The following is a 23,440-nucleotide window of genomic DNA, read 5'->3' on the forward strand; positions in this document are numbered from 1 at the left end:
CATTTACCATTTCCTTCTCCAGAGTGAAGTCTCCAGTGGAGGATTGGTCTGTGTTGTTCATGCGGCATCTCCCAGCTCCTGGAGGTACATAGTAGATTCCTGATCACTACTGGGCCTGACTTGAAATGATGAGCAAATTTTCTGTACTTAGGACATAATTATTTTGAAGCAAAGCATAGGGGAGAATGAAGTGCTTGAAGAAATCGTTTATAATACTATCTTTTTTCTCTCTCTGTTCTGCAGTGTGTATCCGTCACCTGCTGTGGGTCCGCCCTGGGGCCCTCCTGCCAGAGGGGAAGCAGATGTGGGAGAACTGTACGGAGGCATGCTTGGGAGAGCTGCTCAGGAAAACACGTGGCGAGCGCTAGGTAAGCACGGATTTGGGCGGTCAGGGAGGCTATTGCAGGCCAAGAAGGCCGTGAAAGAGGCGGGCAGTAGCAGGGAGAGCCTGCAGGGAGAAGCAGCAGCAGGGCGAGGAGAAAGCCCACCGCATTCCAGGTGTGGGGGGAGCCTGGCCTTCCTGTGGCAGAGGAGGTAGGCAGGGCAGACTGTGCAACTTTGATGCCCTGAGCCCAAGTCAAACTTCAGAGTCACGGTCCCAGCACCTTAGAGCGAAGAAGGATTTAGGGGTTACGGAGAGGAGTGGCTTGTAGTTGGGCCTCAGCAGACAAGTGTGGGTCTGTGATGTAGTTTTCACCCTCCAGGGTGACATGGGAAAAATGTAAGCCATGGGGCACGTGGCTTAAAAAGATCAAGCCGAATCCTTGCAATCTAAACGCTGCTTTCTCTCCCCTGATGTGAACGCTGTTTATGAATGATGTGCTAGTAGGTAGTGCTCTTTTGTTTTTGTTTTTATTTCCTTGGCAACCCTATGTTGGTTGTTAGTGCCTCCCTGATTTGTTTGATTAGTTTAATTGCTCTGTTAAACCTCAGGGATCTGGAAACCCTGGTTCCTCAGAACCGAGACCCAGAGAGGTGATGGCGCTCCCTGGAACCAAATGGAGAAACATATATTGCAGTGCTTCTGCTATTGTGTGTAATGCAGTTATGCAGTTGTGTGTGTTACAGTATATCCTGTGTGTTTGGCGTGATTGGTTTCTTGTGCAGCATTTTAGACTCAGAAATGAAACAGTCAGTTACCATGTTTGCTGTTTGGCAACTGGAAGTAGGCTTGGTCTCTGAGAAGTCTGTAACCAGATGGGATTGCTGCCTGTCACTGTTCGCGGAGGCTTTCAGAAATGTCACCGTCCTGAGATCATATACATGTGCTGTTGTTACTGACTTTGATGTGCAAATAAAGACTGTTCTTTTTCAATTTTTGAATGCGTGCTAATTTTGAAGGTGTTGTAAGCAACTTTAAAAAAAAAGGAATGGGGCCGTGGCATAGCGGCTAAAGCCACTGCCTGCAGTGCCAGCATCCCATATGGGCACCGATTCGAGTCCTGGCTGCTCCACTTCTGATCCAGCTCTCTGCTGTGCCTGGGAAAGCAGTAGAAGATAGCCCAAGTCCTTGGGCCCCTGCACCCACGTGGGAGACCCGGAGGAAGCTCCCGGCTCCTGGCTTTGGATCTGCACAGCTGTGGCCGTTGCGGTCATCTGGGGAGTGAATCATCGGATGGAAGACCTCTCTCTCTCTGCCTCTCCTTTCTTTATGTAACTGTGACTTTCAAATAAATGAGTCTTTAAAAAAAAGGAATTAAGGTGACTGAATTTCTTTAATTCTAATTTCAAACATCTCAATGCTGTCCAACTTAGAAATTCTACTCCTGATAGCTTATCATAAGGAAATAATCAGAGGTATGTATAGAGATGTGTATAAAGGTATTAACTGCAACATGTTAAAGACTGAAAAGTCATAAAAACCCAATAATGAAGAATTGATATAGTCATTCACCAAAAGGCAATGTGGTTATTAAAAATGATTGTATATGTATCTTCTATGTATTTGTCTATTTTCTAATTTTTGTCTATCACAAACATATTGTACTTAGGTAAATAAAAGTGAGAAAATTTGCCTAGCTCAGTGCTTTGTCAAATTCAGTGTTCTTTATTTTTCTTATGCTTTTTTTCACATCGACAATTTTTTAAAAAGATTTATTTATTTGTTTGAAAGGCAGAGTTACAGAGGGATAGGGAGAGACAGAGAGGGAGAGAGAGATCTTTTATTCACTGGTTCACTCCCCAAGTAGCCACAATGGACAGGACTGGGCCAGCCTGAAGCCAGGAACCAGGAGCTTCATCTGGGTCTCCCAAGTGGGTGCAGGGACCCAAGCACTTGGACCATCTTCCACTGCTTTTCCCAGGTCATTAGCAGGGAGTTGGACGGAACGTAGAGCAGCCGGAACAGGAACTGGAGCCCATATGGGGTGACAGCATCGCAGGCAGTGGCTTAGCCTGCACCACAATGCAGTGCCTGTACTCTTGACAGTTTTGATTAAAATAACTTGATAGCCAATCAAAGTTCAGTATATGCCAATTCTGTATTTTAATATTTTATTTTTAAATTATTTATTTTATTTGCGAGAGAGAAAGATGGATGTACTATCTGCTGGTTCACTCCCCATTGCACCAGCTGGGGCTGGGCCAGGCTGAAGCTGGGAGCCAGGAATGCAAACTCGGTCTCCCACATGGCTGGCAGGGAACTGAGTACTTCAGCGTCACCTGAGGCCTGCCTCCCAGGAATGCCTTTCTGTTGGAAGATGGAATTGTGAGCAGGGTCAAGACTCAAAGTCCAGATCTTAAGCACTAAGCCAAACGCCTGTCCCTAAGTTTTGGGTCTTCTTTTTTATTATTTATTTTAATTTTGACATCTTCCACTTTCTGTAGTTTCTCTTAACTTTAATACCTGAGAGTGAGTGCTGTAAATCACACACAGTCATTTGTGTTTTGAACAATGCCACTCCTACAAGGTCCTGTTGGAGGCCTGCACGTTCTAATTAAACATCCACAGAGCAAGGATCACCAACTGAAAGATCTAGAAAACCTCTGAAGAAATAAGAGTCTAAGTAATTCTTTCTCTAGATACAATTGCATCTCAGCTCACAGCAGGAATGTTGGCCATGGGTTTGCCAGGGAAAGAGCGCCCTTAGCATCACCAGCCCCGGAGTGCTCCCCTCGGGAGAGGAAGACAGCAGGTGCCTGGTGATGTCATAGCCATGCCTGTGTGTGTGTGTGTTTGGGGGAAGAGGTGCAGGTGTCTTCAATGCTGTGTCAGTTTGCCCTTTTAGAGCTCCTACAGCCTCCAGTGGTGCTCCTTCCTGGTAATTGTTCTACTTTTAAATAAATAATGAGTTGTTCAATGCCCAACTCTCCAGAATGTTAGAGCCATGAGGGCAGGAGCCATGTCCTCCCCTCAAATCCACCAACTTCCCTGGTATCTAGCATGGTGCCTTTTCTTCATTAGAGAGGATTTATGAAAATTTTGGTTGAATAAATGCCCAAATGGTTCTTAAATACCCTTCCTTTCCTTTCCTCCTTCCCGCTCACCCTCCCGTCCTCCCTTCTTTCATTCCCTTATTTAAGGCTAACAGCTTTTATGGCTGCTATAGCTCTCCCTCCTTTCCCCAGCTGCTGAGTGGACAGTGAGAGAGAGAGAGAGAGAGAGAGAGAAAGGTCTTCCTTTTCCATTGGGTCATGCCCCACCCCTCCCCCCCGCCAATGGCCACTGCGGCCGGCGCACCGCGCTGATCCAAAGCCAGGAGCCAGGTGTCTCTCCTGGTCTCCCTGCGGGAGCAGGGCCCAAGCACTTGGGCCATCCTCCACTGCACTCCCGGGCCACAGCAGAGAGCTGGACAGGAAGAGGAGCTGGCGCCCCGACTGGGACTAGAACTCGGGGTGCCGGTGCCGCAGGTGGAGGATTAGCCTAGTGAGCTGCGGCACTGGCCACCCAGCTGCTTCTTAAAGCCATTCTGGAAGGGACCAGTCGTCAGCCTCCAGGAGGTGGCTGTGGCCTCTTTGTCAGCAGGAGGACAGGCCTGGCCTGCAGCCCGTCTGAGCCTAACCAGGCTGTCAGATTTGGCGTGCGCTCTCCTCTTCCAAGCTGCCTCCTCTGTGCTCTGCGGCAGAGCCAAGCGCCTGTCTCCAGGTCTGCAGTATCACAGGGCCGCACGAAACACAGTTGCCTTTTTAGGACAACTCCTTTGGATTGGAGCATCGCTGTGGGGAACTCCCGCTCCTTCATCAGCAATAAATGCTCCCATCGCTGTGCAGTCAACTTGCTTTTCTGGAAGAGAGCTTGGGGGAAGGCAGAGACTGTCACTCACTGCTTCATTTGCATCCCTCAGGGCAGTGCGTGAGTGCCCACTCGGGGAACGCTCAGTAACTGTTGAGTGAGCCGACCAAGGAGGACATGTCCTTACGGCTGTTGAATTTCATCTGTGTTTGATGTGCTATCACTCACTCGGCTAAAAGTTTGCAACATTGTACTGCTTATGAAGAGGGTGGCCCTTGCTTCATTCTTCCCTCAAAATCATAGTCTCAGTGCTCTGCCATGATCCTTGTAAACTGGTGCCAACTCTCCCACTTCCCTTCGCTAAACATGCGAATGACTGCTACTAGCAGCCGTGAGCTCCGCGGAGTGCTGTCAGAAATAGCCCAATCCTCTGGTCAACCAGACTTTGCAAATACAGCAAATCAGATTATTATTTTTTGTATAACATTATACATTTTAACCAATATTTTCTGTAAGCATACTTGTTTTTTATTACCTTTAGAAATTAGAGAACAGGGGACAGCATTATGGTGTGACAGGTTAAGCTACCATCTGGGATGCTGGCATCCCTTGTGAGAGCTGGTTCCAGCTGCTTCGTCCATCCATTTATCCATCCATTACAGGTAGAGAAAATGAGACAAAGTTGGTGTGTGATGGATCTTGAATCGGAGTCTAGCCATCTGGTACCCCGAGTTCTTGCTTCTAGTCTATGATGGGGATAGAGGGATTTTTTTTTTTTTAAAGAATCTAATCCAGGGCAGGTATTTGGCTCAGCAGTTCAGTCACTGCTTGCCTCCCACATCTGAGCACCTGGGTTAAGTCCAGGCTACTCCACTTCTGATCCACCTTCCTGCTAATGTGCACTTTGGGAGGCAACAGATGATGGCTAAGCACTTGGGTGCCCTGGCTGTTGCAGGTGTTTGGGGAGTGAACCGGTGGACAGATTTCTCTCTGTCTCTTTCAAATAAAATGAAAATAAATACATATTTAAAAAAATCAAGCCTAACCAAAGTGCAAAATTGTACAGAGCCTCTAGTCCAGGAACCTATGTTTTGTTTAATTAATGGATCAACAAAAGATGAGATTTTTGTCAATCTTTAAAGATAGAGTCCAGGCACGCTAAAGGCACTGTTCAAAGGTCTCACTGGAGAGGGGAGGAGTTCAAGCACTGAGCAAGGGCTCAAAGCGGGACCCAAGACTTGGAGCTTGCATCTGATACCCAAGGAAAAGAGCCGGACCTGGGCGGGGTCGGGCGGGAGGCCTCAGGGTTGAAGTCCTGTTTGGCCAACACGACGTGGGACAAATCTGCATTCTCACAGGAGTCCTGCTGAGCTTCATTCATGGCTTTCACAATATAAGAAAGTAGGTTTTGTAACATGGGTGTCCTTATAACACTGGCCTGACTGTTTACTTCTGCTCAGCCCCTGAGCACATGAGCAAATACTTCAGGCACCAGAACGAGCAGAAACTTGAGACAGAGCTTATCTTGTAATGCTGGGCTTTGCATCATATCCAGGGTGTGGTGCGACTTTAGAAGGCAGGTTAAATAATTACGTGTTTACAGATTGGGCCAACCGAGCACATGTGCTGGGAGGGCTGAGGATCCAACCTGATTCAGCTGGGGAGCAGCCGCAGAACCCGGCTGTGGCGCATGGTCTCAATATATTGTATATTGCATGTACATACACACCTATACGTATGTAGATCTACATATGGGGGATCTTGGAAAAATTTGTGCAAGAAATGGAATTAAGGGATGTTTATTTTGGTGAAAACATTTTTGAGAGACATAATTTTCCCATAATTTTGTCTAAAAAAACAGAAGGGAGAAAATAAACTTCCATGAATTTTTTGAAGACCCCTTGTGTGCATGTATACATATGTATGTATGTGTGCACATACATTCACATACATATAAACATATATATATATATATACACACACACACACATGAAAGCACTTCAAAAAATTTATGGGGAATGTATATTATGAAAAAACATGGACTTGAAAAAAATTTTTGCACCAAAATAAACTTATTTTAAAGTTCTCTTGTCCTTGAGTTTTTGGAAGTCCCTTTGTGTCTATGCTTGAATTGAATATTTATGAATCACCTTGTATGAATCACATTTATTTCCAAAATAGCCCAGGGAAGCTTGCAGACATTAAGCCCAGCTCTTTGATCACTGTGTCCCTTCTTGGTTATATGTGATATAGGAAGCTTAATGGTTTGTGTTTTTCATATTCTCTAACAATATAATGAAGAGACAAGAAATAACATACAAGCATTAGCGCCACCCTAAGCTGTCTTCTTTAGAAAAGACAAATGCAGGGGCCAGCGTTTTGGAACAATGAGTTAAGCAGATTTCATGAGGGCTTGGTTTCAAGTCCCAGCTGGTCCACTCAAGATTCAGTGCCTTGCTAATGCGCTTGGGAAAGCGGCAGCAGATGTCCCAAGTGTTTGTGCCCCTGCACCCACATGGAGGACCCAGGTGAAGTTCTAGGCTCCTGGCTTAGGCCTGGCCCAGCCCCAGCCATTGGCCATTTGGGGAGTGAACCAGCAGATGAAAGATTCTCTCTCTCTCTCTCTTTCTCTTTCCTTGTAAATGTGCCTTTCAAATAAATAAAACCTTCCCCCCCCCAAAAAAAAAAACCCAGAAAATAAAAATGCAAATTAGGCTGTTATATGCTTTTATTTTCTTACTCCACTATTTCTCTCTTCTAGAAGAGAGATTGGAACTGTATTCGGTTCTTGGTTTTTGTTTTTTTAGTTAGTTAATTCACTTGAGAGGCGGAGAGAATGCGAGAGAGAGGGAGACAGAGAGAGAGTGCTCCCCTCTGCTGATTCACTTCCCAAATGGCCTCGACAACTGGGACTCGCCTGGGTCAAAGGTGGGAGCTGGGAACTCAATCCCAGTCCCCCATTGTGTGGCAAGGATTCAACCACTTGAATTATTATGGCTGTCTCCAGGGTCTTCATTATTGAGAAGCTGGGATTGGGAGCAGAGCAGGATTCGAACCCAGGTATTCAGATGTGGGTATCCCAGCTGCTTAGGTCAAACATCTATTGCCTCCATCCCCTCACCTTTTTTGTTTTTTAAAGATTTTTTTTTTAAAGGCAGAGTTACAGAGAGGGAGGGAGAGACAAAGAGAGAAATCTTCCATCAGCTGTTTCACTCCCTAGATGGCCACCATGGATAGAGCTGGGCCAGACTGAAGCAGGGAGCCAGGAACTTCTTCAGGGCACCTGGGCCATCCTCTGTTGCTTCCCCAGGCTCTTAGCAGGATGGAAGAGGATCGGAAGAGGAGCAGCCAGGACTCACTGGCACCCATATGGGATGCCGGCACTGCAGGCGGTGGCTCTTCCTGCTGTGCCACAGCCTGGGCCCCAGCCTCCCCTCCTGTTTCTAAGGACTATTCAATTATTGTCATACACTAAAGGTCCATAAGCATCAGTAATAATGATACCCACACCATACTCTCTCTGGTTTACTGCTTAGTTTATTGCTTTCAGATAATTTCTCTTTTTACGCTTGCATTTTCAAGGACAATGCAAGGCATACTGTTTATCTGATTCAGGACTTTTTACACACATTTGAAACAAGGCAGTCACTTGCCCTCCAAGCTTGAGTAATAAATCTAAATGCCAACCATTAGTTGCTGATTTGTCGGTCCTCTGCTCATTACGGTTACTGTGGACTGAAAGTGGAGCTCTTGGAAATTGTCTGTTTAATTGGGTTGCATGTCACTGCAGTCTAGGTGGCTTAGGCTGCAGGATCTTTGCTGTCCTTTGCTGTGATTCTACAAGTCTTGTTTTTCTTCCTTTTTATTTTTTTAAAGATTTATTTTATTTATTTGAAGAGACCGTGAGAGAGAAAGAGAGAGAGAGAGAGATCTTCCATCCATTGGTTCACTCCCCAAATAGCTTCAATGGCTGGGGCTGAAGCCAAGAGCCTGGAACTCCATCAGGGTCTCCCACATGGGTGCAGGGGCCCAAACATTTGGACCCAGGTGCATTAGCAAGAAGCTGGATAGGAAGTGGAGCAGCTGGGAATCAAACTGGTGCTCATAGGGAAATGCGGGCGCTGCAGGTGGTGGCTTTACCCGCTGTGCCACAAAGTGGGCCTTTTCTGGTTTTCTTTGTTGTGCTAACTTCCTAGACCCAGCAACACCCTTGCCTTCCCCTGGGGTCCAGCAGCGAGGGACTCCTCTGGAATTGCTTTTTCTCTCTGAGAGAGCTGCCACCTGCACTTGGCTCCCTTTGCTCTGGTTTTCAGGTGTTCTGCACTGAAGGTTTCACTTCTGGAATAGTCATCAGTTATCTGCTTAGAGTCTTCTGGTGCGTGCAGTGCTGTTAGGGAGAGCCTGAGATGACTTCCCAAAGGCTGTGTTTCCTGGCCCTCTGCGCCGGAACCGGGAAGGCCACAGCTGGACCAGTATCCCACTCCAGCTGACTCTGTTTCCTTGTTTGTGAAGTGTGAGGGTCAGGCAAGATTGCCTCCAGGATCCTTTCCTGTCGGTGTTCTATGGGCCAGGGAAGGCCAAGAGCGCGTATAAATGGATTATCATGTCATTATAAGAGTCAGCTGGAGGGGCCAGTGTTGTGGCATGGCGGGTAAGATTGCCACCTGTGATTTGGATGCCAGTTCAAGCCTCGGCTGCCCCACTCCGACCCTGCTAGTGCGCCTGGGAAAGCAGCCAAAGACGGCCCAAGTGCTTGGGCCCCTGCACGCACGTGGGAGACCTAGAAGAAGCTCCTGGCTCCTGGCTTCAGCCTGGCCCAGCCCTGGCTGTTGCAGCCATTTAGGGAGTGAAAGACAGATGGAAAATCTCTCTCTCTCTGTAACTCTGACTTTAAAATAAATAAATCTCTCTGTTGCTCTTTTTTTTTTTTTCTTTCTTTCTTTCTTTCTTTCTTTCTTTTTTTTTTAAGAATGAGCTAGAAAAACGGGACTTTGGCACAGCCCTGAAAGCTGAGGTGGAGACTTTGCAGACGGTTCCTGGCTCTCAAAAGTCTTGCAAGTCACTTCTCTCTGAGCCTTAGGTTTCTCATCTTTTTGTTAAAGATTTATTTATTTGAAGGGCAGAGTTACAGAGAGAGAGACACACACACACAGAGAGAGAGACAGAGACAGAGAGAGCAGTATCTTCCATCTAGATGCTGGTTCACCCCCACCTCCAGATGGCTGCAAAGGCTGGGGCTGGGCCAAGCTGAAGCCAGGAGCCAGGAGCTTCTTTCAGGTCTCCCAGGCGGTGCAGGGGCCCAAGCACTTGGGCCATCCTCTGCTGTGTTCCCAGGTGCATTAGCAAGGAGCTGAGCTGGAAGAGGAGCAGCCGGTACTGGAACCAGTGTCCACCCAGAATGCATCGGCTCTACCCGCTACACCAGGGCACCGGCCCCAGGTTTCTCATCTTTAAAGTGGAAATTCTACTACTACTATCTACACAGCAAGATTGTTGTGAAGATTCAATACCCGCACATAACCCATCTTCAGAGCTACAGGCCTAGTTGGCACACAGCAGCCACTCTACAATGATACAAGTTACTGTGGTTTTTGGGTTTGAAGCAGATTGGAACTAAGATGACACGCAGAAATCTGAAATTGAAGAATGGCTGAGAATGACTTTGAGGATAGAGGAACTCACAAAAGAAAGGATTTGGTAAAAAAAGAAAAAATGAGGGGACGGGGCTGGCGCTGTGGCGTAGTAAGTTAAGCTTCCACCTGCAGTGCTTGCATCCCATACAGGCACCTGTTTTAGTCCTGGCTGCTCTCTTCTGCTCCAGCTCTCTGCTATGGCCTGGGAAAGCAGTAGAAGATGGCCCAAGTCCTTGGGCCCCTGTACCCTCATGGGAGACCCAGAAGTTCCTGGCTCCTGGCTATGGATCGGCTCAGTTCCAGCTGTTGCAGCCATCTGGGGAGTAAACCAGCAGAAGACCTTACTTTCTCAATCTGTAACTCTGCCCTTCAAATAAATAAATAAGTCCTTAAAAAACTGAGGGGAAGGGCTCTGATGGGCAAGACCATTTATTACATTATTCTTGCGATTGCTATTGGAGCAGGTTTTTTTTTTAATTTTATTTTTAAAAATGTATTTATTTATTTGAAAGGCAGAGTCACAGAGAGGCAGAAGCAGAGAGAGAGAGAGAGAGAGAGAGAGGTCCTCCATCCACTGGTTCACTCCCCAGATGTCCGCAATGGCCGGAGCCGCGCTGATCGAAAGGCAGGAGCCAAGAACTTGTTCCGAGTTTCCCTTGTGGGTGCAGGAGTCCAAGCACTCAGGCCATCTTCTACTGCTCCCCCAGGCCACAGCAGAGAGCTGGATCAGAAGAGGAGCAGCTGGGACTTGAATTGAGGCCCACATAGGATGCCAGCACTGCAGGTGGTGGCTTTATCTGCTATGTCACAGCACTGGCCCCAAGTTGCGGGTACTTTTGATGAGAAAACCTCATTGACAGGATTGTGTTGGGCAGCACTGATCTTCCAGACACAGTTGTTCTTTGTATTCAAAGATGAGAGTATACTGATGATTACTGTCAGTCTTGGTACCTGTACTAAATATGGGTGTATCTGAAAGGACGGGCCCAAGAGCAATGGTTCTTTCACCAATAACTAAATATAGATTGGCCTGATTTTGCAGCTACTACCCATGTTTACAGCACCTGTCACTTTTACTGTTTGTGCAAATATCTGGATTCTTGGCTCCCCACCTTGCTCCAGTTCTCTTTAACCTGGGCTCTCAAGGTCTCAGGGGATTTTTGAAGTCCTTGAGGTGTTTTGCATAATTGCATGTATATGTGAGCATATTTACATTTTAGGCCAGAGCCAAGGAGTCACTCTGGCTGAAAAAAGCCAAGAACTGCTGCTAAGAGTGGCTTGGACTACAACAGAATTAAAATGGCTTCACAGGGTGCCCAGCACTATGTCATAGAGAGTACCGCTGGCACCTGCAGTGCCTACATCCCAGGTGGGCTGCTCCACTTCCCATCCAGTAGCCTGCAAATGAGCCTGGAGAACAGCAGAGGATGGCCTGAGTCTTTGGACCTCTGCCACTCACATGGGAGACTGAGAAGAAGCCCAGGATTTTGGGGTCATTTGGAGCGTGCACCAGCAGATGGAAGATTTCTCTCTCTCTCTCTCTCTCTGTAACTCTGATTTTCAAGTAAATAAATAAAGTCTTTTAAAATAAATAGCTAAAATGGCTTTGCACGATGAAAAAGGAACCTGCCACTCCCAGAGCGGCCTCCGCACACCTACTGGCCTCGGCAGCACTGGTGCTCCCCCAGTTCCCCTTTTCTCTGCCAGCCCAGGAGGCGGAGTCTCTCGGCCATGGGTTTGGAGAGTTCAGACCCGCTCTTTCTGGCATGGGTCTGGTTAGGCGGTCTGGAGGGCTTCTGATGAGCGCGGTAGGAGGTCTTGCGCTTTCTGTTTTGTTCCTAGGGACGAGTCGCCCTCCCCCACTACCCCTAAGCCTGAAGGGGAAGAAACGAACACTGGTTTTGATACCAGCAGCCCAAAAGTGGCAGGATAATATTTTTTAGAAGAAAGCCTAGGAAATCGCTTGTTTCCCAGCTTTCATTTACAATTAGAATAAGTCTTTTGTGCTGGCCTTCAGCCTCAGGCCAGCAGGGCCACACCCCAAGGTGGATTTTGGCTCCGTTCACTTTCCTCCTCCTCTTCCTCTTCCTCTTTCTTCCTTCTCTCTCTCTCCTTCCCTCCCAACCCCCCACCCCACCCCCCATCTCTTTCTCAAAAGAGAAGTCCTCATTATCACATTAATGTCAAAATTTGGAACATCTTAAGGAGATGTTAATGGCCATAAACCAAGTTTGGGAAGGGAAGCGGGTTTTAGCTGCACCCTGTTGAACATACAAAGCTTCTAAGAAAGGAAGGAGATAAATCGATAGAATTTGCTGAACCTCATTTGAACCTGAAACTGCCACTAAACTTCCTGAGGCAGTTAAAAGCCCAGTCTTTTGATTCCAACATTTATTATGTCGTGCGTGTCAATGGCTGGACATGGAGTTCTGAAAGTTTACCTGCTGGACTGGGAGACAGATTTCCTTTTGTTTTTTTGTTTTGTTTTGTTTTTGACAGCCAGAGTTAGACAGTGAGAGAGAGAGAGAGAGAGAGAGAGAAAGGTCTTCCTTTGCTATTGGTTCACCCTCCAATGGCCGCCGCAGTAGGTGCGCTGCGGCCGGCGCACCACACTGATCCGATGGCAGGAGCCAGGTGCTTCTCCTGGTCTCCCATGTGGGTGCAGGGCCCAAGCACTTGGGCCATCCTCCACTGCACTCCCTGGCCACAGCAGAGAGCTGGCCTGGAAGAGGGGCAACCGGGACAGAATCCGGTGCCCCGACCGGGACTAGAACCCGGTGTGCCGGCGCCATAAGGCGGAGGATTAGCCTGTTAAGCCACGGCGCCGGCCAACCCAGCTCTTTTCTAATGGCCTGGGAAAGCAGTGGAAGATGACTCAAGTCCTTGGGCCCCTGCACCCACAAGGGAGACCTGGAAGAAGCTCCTGGCTTTGCCCTGGCCCAGCTGTGGTGCTTGTGGCCATTTGGGGAGTCAACCAGATGATGGAAGATCTCTGTGTCTCTCCCTCTCTCTGTAACTCTGCGTTTCAAATAATTAAATATGTCTTTTAAAAAAAGTAAAAGGATCTGGAAAGAAACCCACTGAAGTCATGATCATGATCACCCTTCGGGGAGAGAGAGGTGACCAGGTCTCGGCTCAGTTGTGTGCAGGTGACAGCACTCGTATTTGGTGATTGGCACTGGTGTTGGAGTCTGGGGTTGCACAGGTTTTCTCAGGAGAACACAGTGGAAGTTTCCGTCTATACCCTGCTTGCTTCAAATAAACCACTTGGCTCCCAGGTAGCCGAGGCCCTCTGAGGTCCAGAGAATGGGGTCTCTCCCAATTGTTTGGAAATTTCTAGCACAGTAAAAAAAAAAAAAAAAAAAAAAAAGACTGTTATAGCCAGAACAGTCTAGTTTGAGTGTTTGTATTTAGTCATTAAAGTTGTGTGAAGAAGTCTTCCCTTTTACTCTGTCTACATCCATCTGTGATACCTTCCCTCCTTTATTTCCTCCAAGGAGCTTTCCTGCTGGCCCCAGGGTGGAGAAAGCCTTGTACAAACCAGGCTGGCGGATGAGCGGGCCGTTGGACGTAAATGTCGGTGCCTTCAGCCTGTTGTCTGGGCTATAAATTCTCTCACAGCCTGGCAGTTGGATCAGCAGCTTCTCTCCTGCAAAAGGGGTTCAGTTGCAGAACTATGCAGTGGTTCGGGCCGGCGCTGTGGTGCAGTAGGTTAATCCTCCACCTGAGATGCCAGCATCCCATATGGGTGCCAGTTCTAGTCCTGGCTGCTCCACTTCCAATACAGCTCTCTGCTGCGGCCAGGGAGTGCAGTGGAAGATGGCTCGAGTCCTTGGGCCCCTGCATCCACGTGGGAGACTTGGAAGAAGCTCCTAGCTCCTACCTTCGGATCTGTCCAGCTTCTGCCAATGCGGCCATCTGGGGAGTGAACCAGCAGATGGAAGACCTTTCTCTCAGTCTCTCCCTCTCATTGTCTGTAACTCTACCTCTCAACTAAAAACATAAATACAAGTCTTAACAAAAAAAGTATACAACTGTCCTGCAACATTGCGTGAAGGACGCCTTACCTTTGCAGCCAACTTCCCCTTCCTCCTCTGTCCAAGGCATCTGAGGTCAATGTGCTCTCGGTACACACCCAGTGCCAGCCCAGCCCAGCCCTGCCTCCCCATGCCCAAGGAGAGAGCTGGGGCCAAATGTATGGCCACGGTTTAATAGCCCTGAAAAATACAACCATTTTATTTTTTGAGTAGGAAGTGTTCATCCAAAGACAATTTGCAGACAGACATAAAATATTAAGATTGTGCCTTTGTTTCACTTTTTTGAAGGGGAATGAATGTCATTTTAAAGTCTTTACTTCTGTGCTCGGTGAAATTCTTGCATAAATATCTGGAGGAGTTAGCAGCTTTAGCCAATTATGAACACACTTTAAAAATGTTTCAGAGAGGTCTGTCCCTCCAGTCTCCCTCTTTTAACATCATAGTAAGAGTTTTGCACAAAGTGCTCCATGCTGTCATTTAAAAGAATACATTCATCTAAACAAACACACTCCAAAGGGATCCAGTCGCTAATGCACATTTTATTGGATGAAAAGACAAACAATATAATTATGCTTGAATTTCAGGGGATCAAAGGTAGTCAAACAAAGTGTGCACCAGAGCCCAGTGCAGGCCTTGTCAGCCACGCACGCACGTGGTCCCTCTCCCAAGCTTGGAAAGTTTGCTAATGTGAGCTCAGGGCTCCCGAGCCAGGGGAAAATGAGGAGAATGTCAACCAGTTTTCCTTTGTTCCCCCTAGATGCTGTTCCTGTGTACACGGAGCCGGCATGTTCACCGCAGAGCTGTGGAGCAATTGCAGGACCATGGCACGCAGGTAGATTTCTCCTGGAATGTCGCCCAGGGATTTTGATGCTTCTGTGCTGGGCACTTCTTGGAAGTTGTCGTTTAGTCAAGTGAAGAGCGTTTGCCTAAAAGACAGGAAGCATTAAAAAAAAAGTTCTCATTTGTTGGAAGCTGGTTGAGTAGCAGCTCTCAGGTGAAAGCAGAGGAAAGCATTGATTCCCCTAAGTGATCTGAATAGACTATTTAATTTTTTCCCTTTAAACAGACTCATAGATTTCCCCAACATAGTGATATATTAATACAGTCTTTTGGAAAATATCCCACTGCATACTTCCGTTTGATGTCAGCTGTTTTCCAAAGCTGAATTTTCTCTACAGAGATTTCTCCTGTTTGTGTACATCAGGGCACTCGTAATAGCTAAGAAAGTTTTGAGGTACAGAGAAAATGCTAAAATAGAACTTCTTTTTCACTTTTAATTCCAGAACTCTGCTGTAAAAAAATAAGAGAAAACATTAACATGCCTTTATATTAGGAAAATAACATTTTCAATGTTAAATTCAATGATAAATTCCTAGCTTCAGATTTGACACCTAAAAATACAACACATTACTATCTTCCCAGAAATTATTCTCTAACAAACAGTCAAATCTGACCACAAGGACACCTTGCTGTAACAACCTTCAGTCAGTACCAAGTTTCTTGTATTTGCTGTGATACCCATCTCTCTAAATAGGGGAAGAAAAAACTACTAAATAGAAGAGCTTGAATCTTGTCTCTGCCTTTCACAAACTGTGTGATCTTGGGTAAGTGACTTGGCTGCTCTAAGCTTCAGCATCTTACGCTGTCAGACAGGAATGATATGGTACCTGGCTAACGGACAGCCGTGAGGATTACCGATGTCTGCGAGGTATCTCACTGATGTCTAGACTATTGTGAAGACTGAAAAGGCATTTGTTCCTTTTTCGCTGGTCCCAGTTCACTCCACCAGTACAATTCAATCTGGAGATTAAAATAAGCAAAACTAGGATCTGCGTTAAGATGGTGTTGTTTTAGTGTTAGGGCACTTCTGACTGTTTCATTTTATGCTGGTACTTTACAGAAACAAGTTTCTGTAAGCATCCTTTGAACAAAACAAATCTGCTTTTATTTTGATGCAGATTGGCCTGACTCTGGTATAATGTTTGGAGAGCTAAACTGTATGTAGAAGGATTTTGTTTCTGCAGAGCCGACGCTATCATGAACGTGTACACCCGGTGAAAAGCAAGTATGATGCTACTCTTTCCAACTCAGTATTTAAATGAACGCATGAGGGAAAACTTGGCAGTTCTCCTTTTGGGTTTAAATCCTGTGGATTTGCTGCCGCCTCTACTCAAGTTCCGGGTTGTGAGCCATTCAATTGAGGTTTGTTAGGTACTCGGCATGTTCCCACCCACGGGCTTGCCATCTGTGACCTGCACCTGCAGCCCCCTAGCCCCGGAGTCAGCCGAGAGGGCTCTGTGCTTTGGGGCCATCAGGTACCCACAAGTGCCGGCTGTTAGACTAGAACCCTTGGCTTCTTGGCCAGTGTGGATGCTGCACAGCTACTGGGTGTTGCCGATTCCGGGTTCTTTCAAAGCAGTTCTTCCCCTAGCCCTGGCACGTGCGATGGGAACACCGTGCCTGCCATTTGCATTCCAGATTGGCACTCCCAGAGTTTAGATTTTTACAACCCTCCCCACCCCCATACCACAGCAAACAAAAGAGGGGATGGGATGGATTTTTTTTTTTTTAAATGCAGAAGTGGCGATTCCAGGAGATGCTGAGTTTCCCTCATATTTCCTTCAGAGCTGTTTATAGCAATGCTGGACCCAATCTGCAAAAGATAGGAAGAAAATATGAATTTGGTCAGGGCCAGCACTGTGGCAGAGCGGGCAAAGCTGCCACCTGCAGTGCCGGCATCCCATAAGGGCTCCGGTTCGAGTCCCGGCTGCTCCACTTCTGATCCAGCTCTCTGCTGTGGCCTGAGAAAGCAGTGGAAGATGGCCCAAGTACTTGGGCCCCTGCACACACATGGGAGGCCTGGAAGAATCTCCTGGCTCCTGGCTTCAGATCAACCCAGCTCCAGTTCTTGTGGCCATCTGGGGAGTGAACCAGCAAATGGAAGACCTCTGTGTGTGTGTGTGTGTGTTACTCTGACTTTCAAATAAATAAATAAATAAATAAATTTTTTAAAAAAGGGAAATATGAATTTGGTGAGGATGGGGGGAGGTGTGAGAAAAGGACTTCTCTCTCATTTCCCATGAGGCACCGGATTCCTGGAAATAACATATACAGTGGCCAGTACACGGTCCTGGTCTTTGGGGCCCAGACTTTGCGTTGTGTGTGCGTGCTGGGTTAAGTCATAGAGCTGCCGGAGGTGCACTTATGCAGACCTAGCTCTGTCAACTTTTGTGGCTCCGCCCTCACCCCTGGTACAGTGTGGGCACTCTTCCAAGGCAACTGTCACTTTGTGATCCTTACTGAGGGACCAAGATCGCTGGGTAAAGAAGAATGAATCCGATAAATAAATTCATAGCTGTTAGCAATTTAATAGTAATTAATTTGAAAAACAGAGCATTTGAGAGAGATGGGGAGTGAGAGAGAGGGAGAGAGAGAGAGAGAGAGAGAGAGAGAGAGAGGGAGATCTTCCATCCAATGCTTCATTTCCCAAATTGCCTCAAAGGCCAAGGCTGGGCCAAGCTGAAGGCAGAAGCCAGGAGCTCCATCCAGGTCTCCCACATGGGTGGCAGGGGCCCAGGCACTTGGGTCATCTTCTATTGCTCTCCCGGCAGTATTAGCAAGGAGCTGGATCAGAAGCAGAGCAGCAGGGACTTGAACAGCACCCATATGGTAAACCGGTGTCACAGGCAGCAGCTTAACCCACTGTGTTACAACAATTTAATTTTAAAAAAAGTTCTAATAGAGAATGTTAGGAGAAGGTGTGGCCAAAACAGGAGTCTCACTCAAAGGAAATCTGGGTTGAGGCAGGTGTCATACAGCATACATGGGAGGTCTTAAATATTTTGACATATTTCCTGGGAAGAGAATTCATAGGTCAACATCTATGGATTCTTTAACACCCAGAGGACAGGTTAGGGCTGGGGAGTTTTCAGCTCTTCTTCCCTTCTTTCTTCTCTTCTCTTTTCCAGTGGGTATGAGACTTATCTTCTTCAAGATGCAAACAAGTGCAGGTAGCTCCGAGTGGAAGGGGCTATAGAACAGGAGTGCACCTGCCACCAAGGGAATTCAGAACAGTCCGTCCAGAAAGGCTTCACTGAGGGGGTGTTCTGCAGATGACCAGACAAACAGGAAGCCAGAAAGCAGTGGTGACAATGGGATCACACGGGATGAGTGCAGGCGTAAGCACAAAGCATATGGAGAGAAATAATAAGGGTGCCTGGTATTTGTTGAGAGAGTACTAGGCACAGCTGCTTTGCTAACTATTGTACCTGGGCTATCCCACTTAATTCTCACAAAACAAAAGGAGGCAATGAGACAGAGACAGAGACAGAGAGATAGACAATTAGAGCTCACATCACTCATTCACTCCCCAGACACCAGCCAGGGCTGGGCCAGATGGAAGCCAGGAGCTGGGAACTCCTTCCGGGTCTCCTATGTGAGTGGCGTGCACCGAATTACTTGGCCCCTCACCTGCTGTCCCCCGGGGCATGCATTAACAGGAAGCTAGAATTGCCAGGACTTGGACTCAGCCACTCCATATGCACTTTGGTGTCCCAAATGGCTGCTTGACCAAGCTAGACCAAATGCCTGCCCTGGGGCCGATTTTTAAATTCCCACAACAATCAAGAGAGAATGGAGGCAGAGCAAGACCCTGCTCCTTACCTACAGTTGCCTGGCTAATAAGTGGTAGAACCAGAATGTGAAGCTGGGAGTGCAGGCTCGCAAATTGTTTGCACAAAGGATGTGCTTTGTTTGAGTAATACTGAGTGGCCACTTCCTGAAGGTGTGGCCGGGCACTGCTGTATTTTTGCCTGGGAAGTGACACGTTTCTCAATCACGAATCTGATCAGAATTCACAGCTGGGGTTTTCTTCAGCGGAAGGAGAACAGTGCAGTTTGGGCAGTGTGGGTGGACTTTTAGTGAGCGACTGTTTTCCCCCTTTGCTTATGTTTGTGTAGAAGGGGAATTTTTCCTAAAGTCACCTTCATTTTTCTTCTAGGCCTGTGTGTAGGTGTGGAAGGTGACTTGTGGGTGGCCAGGGGTAACTACTTGTGTGTGTATGTGTGTGTGTATGTGTGTGTGTTGGGGGGTCATGTTGGGGGGAGTGATATGAGCACTTACCCACGGTGAAACTCTTGGGCCACTTGTGTTCTTGTTGAATTCTCTCCAAGAGGGGACAGGTTCTCAGAGGTGAAATGACTTGCCCAAGGTCACACTGCAGGTGAGAGGCAGAGCCAACATATGGATACAGGTCTATCTGATTTCAGAATATTAAACCTTAAAAGCAAACAGCAAGGGCCAATGTTGATGTGCCATTTTCAACAATGGCAAATAAAGAAATAAGGGCAGAGAGAGCGAGAGGGAGAGGGAGAGGGGGAGGGAAAGGGAGAGGGAGAGGGAGAGGGAGAGGGAGAGGGAGAGGGAGACGGAGAGAGAGAGATAGAATCTGTTGGTTCACTTCCCAGATGTCTGCAACAGCCAGGGCTCCTGAAGCCAGGAGCCAGGAACTCCATGTCCAGGTCGTCCATGTGGGTGTCAGGGGCCCCAGTACTGGAGCCACCCTCCACTGCCCTCCCAGGCATAGTAGCAAGGAATTGGATCAGAAGCAGAGTAGCTGGGACTTGAACTGGAGCTCATATGGGATGCCGGCATCACAGGTGGCAGCTTAACATGGTATGTCACAATGCCAGCTCTAGTAAGTCTTTAAAAAATGGCTGGCGCTGCGGCTCAATAGGCTAATACTCCGCCTGCGGCGCCAGCACCCTGGGTTCTAGTCCTGATCAGGGAGCCGGATTCTGTCCTGGCTGCTCCTCTTTCAGTCCACCTCTCTGCAGTGGCCCGGGAGTGCAGTGGAGGATAGCCCAGGTCCTTGGGCCCTGCACCTGCATGGGAGACCAGGAGAAGCACCTGGCTCCTGGCTTTGGATCAGCGCAGCGCGCCGGCCGCAGCGGCCATTGGATTGTGAACCAACAGAAAAAGAAGACCTTTCTCTCTGTCTCTCTCTCTCACTGTCCACTCTGCTTGTCAAAAATTTAAAAAAAAATGCTGAAAGCATTCCATAGAGAGAGAAGCAGGCATATCCATGGAGGTGTGAAGATTCTTGTGGTGTGTGAGCATGGAGATGGCTAGGGCAAAAATATTCCAAGTACAGGTTCAGTATCCTTTATCTGAAATACTTTGGACCAGAAATATTTAAAGTTTTAGAGTTTGGGTTTTTTTTTTTAATTTTTAGAATATTTGATAGAATTGATACTCAAAAAGTTTTGGATTTGGGACTATTTTGAAGTTTCAGATTAGGGATATTAAACCTGTATATACCTTGGAAAACTTGGGATTGGGCACGTGACAGCAGAGTGTCTGGGATGAATGTTGGTTGAGGATGGGGCCCTGGGGACCAGGCCATGGAGGGAGAAGACGCTGGGAATCAAATCGCTTTGGAAGTGCAGATGGGAACGAAGTCCCTGGTTCCGGCTCTACCACTTACCCACCCTTTGTGTCTGCATCTCTGACCCTGAGGAAAATGATCTGTTTTCCCTGATGACCTCCTAAGACGTGGTCGTCACCCACGAGGTGTGCTTTAAGAACTACAGAGTCCTTCACAATATAATCTGAGCCCAGCTAGTGGGGCTGTGGAGGCCAAGGACACAGGGCAGTGAGCTGATGTTAACTAAGATGCTCCTGTGGGTGGGGCCCGGATGGAGACCTTGGAGGAAATACTCCATTAGACAGGTTCAAAGAGAAGAGGGAGACACAGAAAGAGCAGACCTCTGAGGAACGTAGGTCAAGAGCTCTGTGCCAGGGGGGCCTTGTCTCACCTGTCAGTCAGGGGTCCCTGCCCCAGCTCGGACCCCAACAGGCTCTTTGACCTTCACCACATGGCTTCCACTTTCTGGGCCTGTGTTCACCTTTGCGGCTGAATCCGACAGCCCTAGCTGGGAATGACACATCGTGGGTCTCACCCCAGGCCCAGGGCTACGTGGAAAGAAGTGTTGAGAAGAGCGTGAGGCCAGAGGAGCAGGTGTCCGGGCGATGCCGGGAGTGGTGTGTGATGCTGCGGGAGGTGTCTCATCTGGGGCTTGCTTTTGTCCCTTCTGAGCCTAGCCTGAAAAAGCAGGGGGCTCCCAACCCAGGGGGCCGCGAGGGTCAGAGGCAAGGCCTTGCCGGTGCCCTGCAACTCCGGGGCAGGCCCGACCCGAGGGAAAAGGCCCTGCTTGGAGAAGAGGCTGAGAGAGGGCCAGCAGGGTGTGGCCGGAAGAAGAAAGGTGACTCCCAGGGTCTGGGCCAAGGAAGGATATGGGACAGGAAAGGGGATTCTCAACAGGGCACGCTTGAGGGAATTTGTTTAGGGCTTTAAACTCTTGCCAAGGGAAGTAACCTGAGACGGGACCTGTGAGTTACTTCAGCTATATATAGTGTGTCACCTGAAAATGCCTCCCCCGGCAGCACGTGTGTTTCTGGGTCCCCGCTGGGGAGGATGGTGCCGGAGGACGGATTCTGCTGGGGGACAGACAGAAGTGGGGGAAGTGTTGGCTTTGAAGCATCCCCTCGCTCTCTGGGCCTGAGGTGTAACCAGAGACCAGTGTCAACAAGGAATCTGGCTGGGGAGCGCTTTTGTCTGCAGCCCTCCTTGGGCCTTGGCTCGCTTTGTCCGTGCTCAGTGAATTGTAAATTGTGTGATTTCAGGTTTGGCTGAAGCGGGGGTAGGAGAAGACTTTGAGGGGGCAGGTGGAAGGGAGTGGTGGGTGGGGGTGTCACTCAGGCATCTGGGAGAGTAAGCCGAGAATATACGGGGACTTGGGGTGTTCCTGTCAAATGTGCTACAACAAATGATTGGAAGTCACATCCCAGAAATCAGGGAATCGCCTAAATTTGGAGGAGCAAAAGCAATTGGTGCACCGAGGACACATCTGTTGCAACTGTTCTTGTTTGTTGTGGTTCCTGTAGGAATCCGCTCTGTGCCATGGGAAAGGTACCCATATGGGAGCTCCAAAAGGTTGGTGCTGAGTCTCAGACTTTTTTTGTTTGCTTGTTTAATCTGCATTTCCCTTCCCCCACACTAGACTGAGCCAAGGGCCTGCCTTTTAATCATGCACTCAGCCAAACTCTTGTGGGCCTCTGTCTTACTCTGGCTACCTGGGTTAACTGCTGGAGACACAGATGGGCACGAACCAAACACGCTCTCCTCTCTCAGGACTTCCAGGGCTAAGGGGAGGCAGAGAAAATACGAACGTATTGCATTATATATCAGGCAGTGGGATTCACTCCAAAGAAAAACAAAGAGGGGTGCCGGAGATGGAGAGGGGCAAGGGAGGGGGAGCAGCATGAAGCAGTGGGCCCTGTGGCAGGAAGCATCCATGGCTGAGGGGGTGTCGCCCAGAGGCTGAAGGGAAGTGGTAGGAGGTGAGGTCAGGGGCAATCAGAGGCAGAGGCCCTGCAGACTGGGGTGGGGGAAGGGAGTCTGTGTCTCACTTCCAGGACTTTGAACTGTGCTCTGGACAAAAAAGGAAACTTGTGCAGGGTTTTCAGGAGTGACACGGGATTATTCTGGCTGCTGTTTTTAAAATAAATTTAAGAGGGCAAAGATGAACACATGGAGACAGGGTACAGCAATCTAAGCCACAGGTGGTGGTGGCTTGGATGAGGGAAATGTTTAGGAAGAATAGCTGGCAAGATGTTCTGATGGATGGGATGCAAAGCTGGCTTCAGTCGGAGCAGCTGGGGGGTGGGGTCCTAACCCAGTGGTTGGCCTGGAAGCAGGGAACGGAGTAGGGCCAGATCTCGGGGAGGGCAATGCCATTTTGTCACAGTCACTGCTGAGAGCTGAGTTTCACCCAGATCCAGAGAAGAGAATGGAGGCCACATTCAGGCTAACATTAGTCAATCCAGCTCCCTGCTAATGCTTCCTAGGAAAGCAGCGGAAGATGGCTCAAGTGCTTAGGTCCCTGCACCCACATGGAGTTCCTGGCTCTGGCTTTGGTCTGGCCCAGCCGCCACCATTGCAGCCATTTGGGGGAGTGAACCGGGTGATAGAATGTCTCTATTCTCTCTCTCTCTCTCTCTCTCTCTCTCTCTCTCTCTTTATTTGACAGGCAGAGTTAGACAGTGAGAGAGAGAGAGAGAGAGACAGAGAGGAAGGTCTTCCTTCTGTTGGTTCACCCCCAAAATGGCCGCTGGCCCGAAGCCAGGAGCCAGGTGTTTCCTCCTGGTCTCCCATGCGGGTGCAGGGCCCAAGCACTTCGGCCATCCTCCACTGCCCTCCCGGGCCACAGCAGAGAGCTGGCCTGGAAGAGGAGCAACCAGGACTAGAACCCGGCGCCCATATGGGATGCCGGCACTGCAGGCAGAGGATTAGCCAAGTGAGCCACCGCGCCGGCCTCTCTCTCTCTCTCTCTCTCTCTCTCTCTCTCACCCTGCTTTTCAAATACATAAATCTTTTTTTAAAAAAATCAATCCATACAGGTTCCGTAATTTAAAAAATGACGGACCCCCTCCATAGAGTTTGTTAGCATCTTTTCACCATGTAAGGACACAGTGAGATGGTGTCACTATGAGGAAGCCGCCCCTCCTCAGACCCTGACAGTCCCTTCGTCTTGGACTTC

This window comes from Lepus europaeus, chromosome 16 (genome assembly GCF_033115175.1).
Source record: "Lepus europaeus isolate LE1 chromosome 16, mLepTim1.pri, whole genome shotgun sequence".
NCBI classification, from domain to species: Eukaryota; Metazoa; Chordata; class Mammalia; order Lagomorpha; family Leporidae; genus Lepus; species Lepus europaeus.